The following is a 303-nucleotide window of genomic DNA, read 5'->3' as shown; positions in this document are numbered from 1 at the left end:
GGGGGTACCGGGGTAGCTGGCACAGTTTAGTGTCTTCTATCTTGATCTCCGCCTTAGGCTAGCCCTGTTATTCACACACACAAAAATAGTCTTACGCATTACTGGTTAGGAAGGAAAGAAGGAAAGATAAAAAGAAACCCTTCTGCAACTGACAGTAAATGAACAGCAGCAAATTATCTTATGCCCTAAAATATATGACAAAACCGTCTTTGCACACGCTTTCAGTGGCTGTTAATAAATACTAATGATTAAATAAAGAATTAATGCCATGGTAAATTGCAAATATTCACCCAAAACCGTTAC

Source organism: Penaeus monodon, chromosome 20, assembly GCF_015228065.2.
Source record: "Penaeus monodon isolate SGIC_2016 chromosome 20, NSTDA_Pmon_1, whole genome shotgun sequence".
In the NCBI taxonomy this organism is placed as follows: domain Eukaryota; kingdom Metazoa; phylum Arthropoda; class Malacostraca; order Decapoda; family Penaeidae; genus Penaeus; species Penaeus monodon.
Note: the sequence above shows the minus strand (reverse complement) of the source record.